The sequence below is a fragment of the Podarcis liolepis genome (genome assembly GCF_965112155.1).
Source record: "Podarcis liolepis genome assembly, chromosome: 8".
NCBI lineage: Eukaryota > Metazoa > Chordata > Lepidosauria > Squamata > Lacertidae > Podarcis > Podarcis liolepis.
In genome coordinates this window covers 13,248,162-13,256,277 of record NC_139560.1, presented here as the reverse complement: position 1 = coordinate 13,256,277, position 8,116 = coordinate 13,248,162, and the positions used below count along the sequence as shown (strand labels likewise).

Here is an 8,116-nt window from a genome sequence, read left to right as displayed (position 1 = left end):
GTAGGTCTTTCAGAACTGGTGTTATATGGGCTCAGCGGCCACTCCAAGTCACCAGTCTAGCTGCCACATTCTGGATTAGTTGTAGTTTCCAGGTCACCTTCAAGGGTAGCCCCACATAGAGCGCATTACAGTAGTCCAAGTGGGAGATAACTAGAACATGCACCACTCTGGCGAGACAGTCTGCAGGCAGGTAGGGTCTCAGCCTGCGTACCAGATGGAGCTGGTAGACAGCCGCCATGGACACAGAATTAACCTGCGCCTCCATAGACAGCTGTGAATTCAAAATGACTCCCAGGCTGCGCACCTGGTCCTTCAGAGGCACAGTTACCCCATTCAGGACCAGGGAGTCCTCCACACCAGCCTGCCCCCTGTCCCCCAAAAACAGTACTTCTGTCTTGCCAGAATTCAACCTCAATCTGTTAGCCGCCATCCATCCTCCAACCGCCATGGAATTGTGGGGCCCCAAATGAAATCATTTTGTTGACATGGCAGTTCAGGGAGGTGTAAAACTGATCCAGTTCCTTTTGCAATACAGCTCCAGAGCACAGTGGCATGTAGTCTTTATAATCTGATTTCCCAGAAAGAGTTGTGGGAGACAACAAACTCTACTGGTAGTTAACAAGGCAAGCTACAACAGGGCGGGCAACCTCATATGTCTGTTAAAAGCTGCATTCCCTTATGGGCAACAATGGGCAGGATCAGAGCCAAACATGGGTAGAGCCAGCCCCTGTCCCTTTCTATTGCCCTCTATTCTCTCACAGTCTCCCCTGCTATTTTTGTTTGAATTACAGTAATATTTACATCTACACATATAAGTTACCATATGCAAATCTTATGCAAATATGTGCCCTCTCCCGCCTTCTTTTTTGGTGATGCGTTTCCTCTTTTGACAATACGTAAGTACCCCTCACCCACAAGCCCAAACGATCCTCGTCTTAATAGCATATCCATATGGATCCAGGACTGTGAGGTCGTCCAAGTTTCCTGTAAGATGAGAGGCAATCTTCAGTTTACAATCTTACACCAAAAGGAAAGAATAGATACAAGATGGTAGATAGCCGGTGGAGTTAGCATCGAGTTGGTTTCTTGAGTATCGGCCAGACAATTAATTCATTAAGTAAGCAGATGGCAAACACTTCTTGTTAGTGGGAAGAAGATTCTGAGATATGCCTGGGTATGCCATTTGTATATGATCTAAATTAGCTGTTAATGAAAATGTGCTATGTGACAAAACCTGGGGAAATTAAGCAATTTGATATCATATGATCCCCTTCTGTAGTTCACTTTTAGAATACTTTTCTTTATAAACTGTATGTCTAGTTTACCTTCCCCCAAACTGTACAGAGTTTCTTTTTTGAATCATTGTAGTCTGGTATGGATTGTGTGTGCTGTTGTTTAAGAGATACAAATTTTGGGAATATTAACTTCAAGGAAATGAATGGATTTTAATTCCTGTATTTTATGAGAGGCTATTCAGTGGTGGTTGTACAGAGGGTCGGAAAACCTTTCCCTCCCCATGTGGTGAAACTCCAAGGAGGGGGCTGTGTGGATTGGTCTCACTTTCCTCTGCTGTTGTTCGCAACCTCCCTGCCACCCATGTATTTGGACAGTGTGGGAAAACCATTTCCGCCCTGCAGACGAGGTGGGATTGCAGGCTTCACACCCCCACCACGCACGCAGTTGCTGGAGCCCAGCCCCCGCGTGATTGGGGGAATCCCCAGCCGCGTAACCCCCTGGCCAGCCAATCGGCTGGCTCTGGGGGCATGGCCTGCCCTATTTAACGCAGGCACAGCCGGGGATCTCCCTCTTTTCCCACCTGCCAGCTGTTCCTGCTTTTCCCACCCTCCTACCCTTTAAGGTTTTCGTCCTTTGACTTTGCTTGGACCTTGGTTGGTCGCCGTTGAGGGGCCTGGTAGGAATTTTTCCATTTGACAAATTGGCACCAGCCACTTGGTTTCCACCTACCTCATAACAAATCGTCACAACTTTCTTAGCATTGGTGGTTAGGCATTTGTCAGGGCTGCCTCAGGTCTCAGCTCACAAAAGACCAACGCCAAGTTCTTCTTATATACAAGGATGTTTATTGCAGTTCATTATTGGTTCCACAACCGAGGCGCGCAGCCCCGCGTCTCTTAGCCTTAGACGTTAGAAGTCCCCTCTGAATCTGTCCCTCCCCTACACCAGTTTAATAAGCTAACGCTGCTCCACCTTTTTCTCTCTTTCCTTTTCCGCAGGGTCTTTCTGCCCGCCGGGGTTCCTCCCCTCCTGCTTTCTCCTGAAGCGGAGTCTCCAGACTGCTCCTCCCCCCTCCTGCGGGCTTTGGGACCTGGCTCCTCCTCCTCCGGGCTCCCTGTTCTTCCGCGCGCCTCCTCATTTGAACTTGGCGCGTGCGCCCAAACTCTGACCTTCCTTTTGACAATTATGCTACTCCCCTCACTGCCCTCCTCCCCTTCCGGGAGAACGGCTTGCTCTGATCCCTCCCCTTTCTCTGTCGCCGGAGCTGCTCCCTCTGACACACTGGAACCTCCCCCTCCTTCGCTGCGCTCTGGTGGGGAGGCTGGCCCTGATTCCCAGCTGCCGCTTTGGGGTCCCCTGCTGGCCCCCCGCTCCTGACACTTTCCCCCTGGGGCTCCCCTTGCCCTTACCACAGGCGCCCCCTTCTGGGAATCCTCTGATTCGCTGGAGAGACTCATGGAATCCCCTGCGTCATTGCTATCCTCTTCCTCGCTATCCTGGGATTCCTCTCCATTGCTCTCCATTTCCTGCCTTCCCTGTGCCTCTGTCCCTGTACCCCTGACAGCATTGGTATTGGTTTTGTTTTGTAGATGGAAGAACGGAGGAAGTGCCATCACCTGCCCCACATATTGAAGGGTAGTCCGATAAAGGATTCCGGGGGGCGTGGCCCTGTCCGAAGCCTATGGAGGTGAGGGCCTAAGGCACCCCTCTAGCGGTGACCCTGGGGGAGTTCCTAGTTGATGTGCATCAGCAGGACTCCCCCTACTGGTGGTTAACCCTTCCCAGACTTCAAGTGAACAGGCTGAAGCCGGATAGTCGGTTAGGACCAATGCCTAAGCCAATACTTTTCATCACCTGTAACCAATAAAGTTGTGGCCATATTTAGCCCATTAACCTTAATAATTGTGTCATGTGTCTTTATTTCCACTGGGGGGAGGGCGGGAACTCACCACACAAAGGATTCTAACTGAGCACTTATATATGTAGGGGGAGTTCTTGTCCGTTATGCTTATCCCTTCTGTCCCTCATAGAATTCTAGCCCAATGGTTGCCATTAATTTGATTCTGAATTGATTTTAGAATGAATTGATTTTAGAACATATTTTAATTAATTGATTGTGATTTTATGTACAGTGGTACCTCGGGTTAAGAACTTAATTCATTCTGGATGTCTGTTCTTAACCTGAAACTGTTCTTAACCTGAGGTACCACTTTAGCTAATGGGGCCTCCTGCTGCCGCCACACGATTTCTGTTCTCATCCTGAAGCAAAGTTCTTAACCCGAGGTACTACTTCTGAGTTAGTGGAGTCTGTAACCTGAAGCATCTGTAACCTGAAGCGTCTGTAACCCGAGGTACCACTGTAAACAGTCTTACTTTTACTGTTGTTAGCTGCTCTGAGCCCGGCTTTGGCTGGGGAGGGTGGGATATAAATAAAATTATTATTATTATTATTATTATTATTATTATTATTATTATTATTATTATTATTACAAATCAACCTAACAGTTACCTTGTTCAACCCTCATTTTACCAGCTTCCTTGTGATAATATCATGGGGGACTTTGTCAAAAGACTTCCTGAAATCATGATACACTATGTCCACAGCATTCCCCTGATCCACCAAGCTTGTAAATCTATCAAAAAGAAAAAGAAAACAGATTCATCTGGCATTTTTTAGTAACCCATGCTGGATCATAGTAAACCCCGGGATCCTTTTCTAAGTGCTCATGGACTGCTTACTTATTTGTACCACAGCCTTTTCTGGTATCAGTGTCAAGTTACAGTGGTTACCTCTGGTTACGAATTTAATTCATTCTGGAGGTCCGTTCTTAACCTAAAACTGTTCTTAACCTGAGGTACCACTTTAGCTAATGGGGCCTCCCGCTGCCGCTACGCCTCTGGAGCACAATTTCTGTTCTCATCCTGAAGCAAAGTTCTTAACCCGAGGTACTATTTCTGGGTTAGCAGAGTCTGTAACCTGAAGCGTCTGTAACCCGAGGTATCACTGTACTTGGATCTTCTTGTTTCCTTTTTTTTGAAGATAAGGACAATGGTTCCTCCATTTCCTTGATAACTTTAGCTGCTTTTTCTGAACCTTTTCCAACTCTACAATATCCTTTTAGAGGTGACCACTAGCACAGTATTTCGATTGCAGTCATACCATAGATTTGTATAATGACATTAATATAGTGGTAGCTTTATTTTCAATTCCTTTCCATATACCCCCACCAACCAACCACCATGCCTAGTGTTTTACTATGTGGAGACTTCATATTAACCCTAAGGGGCAATTTGTTGATCACTGAGGGCCACTCTAGGAATTTACCATGCATTGGGGGAGGGGGAGAAACACTTCTGCTAATCAGCATGTTCAAATTGCATGTAATTAGCATCACTTGTCAATTTCATAAACCTGGCAGCTGTCAAAATACAGTTGGGGAACATGCTGTACTTACACGGAAATATCTTTAGATTCTGTTTTCCTCAGATGTGAAGAACTTGAACAAGTCTGGGAAAGAAAAAAGAAACCAATCACAATAATTGAAACCTGCCATTATCATTTCTGGCTTCATAGATTTTTTGCTGTTGTTGTCATTATATTTCTAACTGAACTATTAAATCAGGAGGACAGAATCCATTTTGAATTTTTCAGGTGAGAGCAAGGATTTAGCAACCTCAGCAAAGCTAAATGACTAGTCTCCGACCAATAAAATATATTCAGAAACTTGCTCAAAATCTCCTGTTGTCAAAGTAGGATTTGGCTTTGTAGGATCAGAGTCATCCTCCGCATCCTCACAGATCACAGTAGATCTGCCAGACAGATTTATCTGCCCCAAGGGCCACACCACATTCCAGTTACTCAGGTTATTCTGTGGAGATGTGAAAATTATGTGCACAGAGAACCTCGGAGTTGAATCAAGAAGTATTTCAGGGTCTGCTTCAGAGCTGCAAGATACAACTTGCCAATGCCTTTTTGTCAACAATCTTGATGCACATCTGTATCTACATCAATATTATTTTTCTAAATAAAACGGTAAAGGACCCCTGACAGTTAAGTCCAGTCGTCAACGACTCTGGGGTTGAGTTGCTCATCTCACTTTACTGGCTGTGGGAGCCAGCGTTTGTCTGCAGACAGTTTTTCCGGGTCATGTGGCCAGCATGACTAAGCCACTTCTGGCGAAACGTTTACCTTCCTGCTGGAGCTGTACCTATTTATCCACTTGCACTTTGACGTGCTTTCGAACTGCTAGGTTGGCAGGAGCAGGGACCGAGCAATGGGGATTCAAACCGCTGACCTTCCGATCAGCAAGCCCTAGGCTCAGTGGTTTAGACCACAGCACCACCCACATCCCATTTTTTCTTCTTCTAAATAATATGTCCTATATCCTATGAGCCAGGGGACGTGCAGAGGATGGCGCTCATTGGGACAGGTGGAACAGAAGGCAGGGAAGTCAACAGTAGGTGGCACCAGAACCAATGGTAAAGGTAAAGGGACCCCCGACCATTAGGTCCAGTTGTGGTCGACTCTGGGGTTGCAGCGCTCATCTCGCTTTAATAGCCAAGGGAGCCGGCGTACAGCTTCTGGGTCATGTGGCCATCATGACATGGTGAACCAGAGCAGCACACGGAAACGCAGTTTACCTTCCCGCCAGAGCGGTACCTATTTATCTACTTGCACTTTGATGTGCTTTCAAACTGCTAGGTTGGCAGGAGCAGGGACTGAGCAACGGGAGCTCACCCAGTTGTGGGGATTCGAACCGCCGACCTTCTGATCGGCAGGTCCTAGGCTCTGTGGTTTAACCCACAGCACCACTCACATCCCAATGGTAGGTGGAACCAATTAATGATCTTCTTCTCCGTTACGTTATGCACAGGACAGACTGAAGTTGGTGGGGCAGTGCCCCACTTGCCCTAATAGGCCAGTCTCCACTGGATAGGACAGATGTAGGTTCTACTCATATTTCCAGTGCTATCCCCCCCCCCCCGATAGCTTTCGTTTACCAGGTACAACAGCTATGGGTGGGTACAGATTATGTGGAGAACCTGGGTGGGGAGGGTAAAAAAAACATGAGGGAGGGAGGGAGGGACATATTTAACCCTTTCTTTCCCTGCTGTTTGGTCAAAATTACTATTATTTACTATTATTTTCATCATTATTTATTTCTTACCTGACCTTCACGCTATTCTTTTTCTTCTTTGGCGATCACTCGTAGCCAAGCAAGATTGTCTTCCAATGTGTCCGTAAGTGACTATGGAGGCCAATTCTGGATCCACACAGTCTTCCACAGTGGGGACATTGGTTTCCGGGCAGGAGTTGATCATGGTGTGGATTTGCCAAGCGTTCCTTCCTCTTAGCATGTTTCTCTCTTGTGTCCTGAGTTCGAGTCTCTTCAAAGCCCATGACATTTTTGGTCAAGGCTGTTCTCCAACTGGAGCGCTCGCAGGCCAGTGTTTCCCTGTTGTCAATGTTTATACTACATTTTTTTTAGATTTGCCCTGAGACAGTCTTTAAACCTCTTTTGTTGACCACCAGCATTACGCTTTCCATTTTTAAGTTCACCCTATATTCCCATGATATCCAGCTCTTGCTTCATTTATGGCAGGAAACATCAGCCAGAAAGCGGCGTTATCTTTTCTTGATATTATGGTATGCTGACCTTTGCATTAATGAGTGGGGAGGGGACTTTGGATCTCTGTGAGGAGAAGAAGAAGAAGAAGAAGAAGAAGAAGAAGAAGAAGAAGAAGAAGAGGAGGAGGAGGAGGAGGAGGAGGAGGAGGAGGAAGAAGAAGAGGAGGAGGAGGTTTTCAAAAGCCAGCTAAAACACAAACATTAACAACAGTTTAAAACAACTTACAATCATAAAAAAATAAGGTGGGTTCTTGCCAGGAATCCCTTTAAGGAGAGAGACCATTATATTCTGGAATATGCCTGGTGCCACGCTGACCCCGAATTGCAGCCGCTTTACCCTGAACGCTCCTCTGTGCGTCACAATTGTCTGTGCCTTTGCTGTGGCCTCATCTACTGGCAGCTGTTGATATGCTTGGGCCAAGTCCAGCTTGCCAAAAATTTTCGACCCAGCCAGGGTGGCAAGGACATGGCTGACCACTGGCACTGGGTATGCGTGGGCCGTGAGGGCCTTGTTTATGGTACATTTGTAGTCTGTGCAGATGCGGACCGAACCATTATGCTTGACGGGTGTGACGATTGGGGTTTCCCAGGGGGCATTAGGCACCGGCTCCAGCACTCCTTGCTCCACGAGTCAGTCCAATTCCTCGTCTGTACGGGGTTTCAGGGCGAACGGGACCCGGCGGGCCTTGAGCCTGACCGGTCGTACTGCGGGGTCAAGCTGTAGAGCAATGGGGGGCGTATACTGTCCCAATTTCCCATCGAAAATCCCCGGAAATTCTTTGCATATGGAGTCCACGTCCACTTGTAAGCTAGCGTGGTTCACCCTGGTGACAGCTAGCCCCAGTGGTCCAAACCATGCCAATCCCAGTAAGCTAATGTAGGGGCCCTTGACAACAAGCAAGTCCAGTTGCCGCGTCCGCCCTCGGTATTGCACCCTGAAGGTCCCCACCCCCATTGTGGGGACCTTACGTTTCTGGAAGTCCCAGAGGGTGAATGGGGCCGGCCTGAGTTTGGGACCCCCAGTAGGACACAGTTTCCTTAAGGTCCTTGCCGAGATTATGGATAGAGTTGAACCCGTGTCAAGCTCCATGCGGCATGGGCCCCCCTCTATCTGTACCTCTACATAAATTTTCTCTACGTTGGGGTGGGGCAACTGGTATACCTGGAAGTCCGTGAGCTCCATAGAGTTGCCTTGGTGCGTTGGGCCCCGGGACCTGGGGCTCTTGGATTGGTCATCTGATGCCTGGCGTC

General features: G+C 47.6%; 1 long non-coding RNA gene across 1 annotated transcript; it reads right to left on the bottom strand.

The window, feature by feature from the left end:
• Window positions 1-945: 945 nt before the first annotated feature.
• Window positions 946-6,468, bottom strand: LOC310713267. The gene is made up of 3 exons (XR_014529168.1): window positions 6,405-6,468; window positions 4,692-4,744; window positions 946-984 (listed from the first exon to the last, which is right to left on the bottom strand). It is a non-coding gene; the product is annotated as an uncharacterized lncRNA (long non-coding RNA).
• Window positions 6,469-8,116: the final 1,648 nt, after the last annotated feature.